Genomic DNA, 1690 nt, shown 5'->3' on the forward strand with positions numbered 1-1690 from the left:
CAGGCGGTTGCATCCAGCCCGAGATCATCCCACGTCTGGCTGCGGAAAGCCTCTACTCGACCTCTGTTTGCAACGTTTCCAAAAGTTAGCATTTGCAACAGGGCAGTGCACACAGGATACAATGTACCTCCACGTTTGCAACATTTCCAAAAGTTAGCAATTGCAACAGGACGGTGCTCACAGAATACAACATACCTAGGGTTCCCAACTTCCTGCAGGATCTCAGAAACTTCTTCAGAAGAGCCTCTATGCACACTTCCCAGCTGGGCAAGTGCAGGTCTTGGAAAACACCCACCTGCAGACGAGAAAACCCGAAACGTTGGAATGAGCATTTTAACACCGGTCTGGGCCATAGCTCGAGGCATAAGACGTCCCCGAGCCAGATGCTGGCGTGCACTTTATAGGTAGAAGCCTCTGTTCACCTCCTTCCTGGAAAGGGGAGGGATGCCCACAAGGGGTTCGGTTTGTGCCGAGATCCCGTCAGTCCTGTTACATGACACACACATATAAATGCATCTCACCCGGGGTGTGCTTTACCCCACGTCCATCTGAGCAGCTGGGGTGCCTGCCTGTTCCATGCAAGGTGTTAAGGCTGCAGGTAAATCTCGCCAGATCTATGACGCCTGAGACGGGGGCCAGCCTTATAACCACCCTGCGATGGGGTGGAAAGTCCACATCGCCTTCTTGCAAACGGGGACGCTGGCAGGCACGTACACACCTTCTCTCCTGGCAGACAAGGACGAGACTTAGGAAAGTTTCATTCACCATCGCCAGACCTGGGTATCCTGGAAGGCTGGCCGGATGGAGAAATAGGAGCCCTTTCCCGTTGACCTGGGGCAGAAACGCTGCACCGTGAACACCTACGAGACACGCAAACCCTCCACGGCACTTTGCAGGAAGTGCAGACAAAGAGGGAGTGTGCGGGAACATGTAGCCTGTGGGGGGTTCTTGGCACGGGTATGCCGTGCCCCCTGGAATCTGGTGGCAATGCCTTCAGTTTTCCTGTGACCTTCACTGTTGACCCCAGCCTCCGGACACGGATCAGAGCACGTTCCTTGCAGACCGGCCACCTGGGCCACGCTCCCTGCGCACCACTGGGTGGCAGCAGGTGTCCGCGGCTTTTCAGAAAATTGCCGGATTCCGGTGACACGTGCAGGAAGCACTGCGTGGGGCGGAGGGCCCCTCCCTCGGCACACAGCTTAGACGCCCTGACAAGAACCGCAGACAGGGGGCCACGTAATAACCAATGTGTCCCACACGAACTGACATCTCTTCCTCCTGGCAGAGTCCCCATCGGGGCGTCCTTTTCCTGGTGGCAAACAGCGTGGGGACCCCGGGCTGGACCAACCATGTCCCAATATAGGACTAGGCGGGTGGGGGCTGTAATTTGGGATAAACGTGACCCCTCGCAGCTGGGAGACGGCCGTTGTGTTTCGGGGTCACTTGCCAGCGTTTGCTCCAGCTGGTGGGTCAAGTAGGCCTTGCACCCAGCTTGTTGGAAGCAGGATGCAATTGGGGGGTGAAAGCATCCCATTTACCACCCAGTCCTGCCCACAGCCCTGGAGCACGGCAGCCGCCTGCGTCTGTGCAGATGGACAGATGTCCCCTTCCACTGCCTATGCCCTCCCTGACCTCTCCCCACTGCCCTCCTCAAGCCCTTCTGCCCCCCCCCCCCCCCCCCCCCCCCCCC

This window comes from Ursus maritimus, assembly GCF_017311325.1.
Source record: "Ursus maritimus isolate PB19 chromosome X unlocalized genomic scaffold, ASM1731132v1 scaffold_X1, whole genome shotgun sequence".
NCBI classification, from domain to species: Eukaryota; Metazoa; Chordata; class Mammalia; order Carnivora; family Ursidae; genus Ursus; species Ursus maritimus.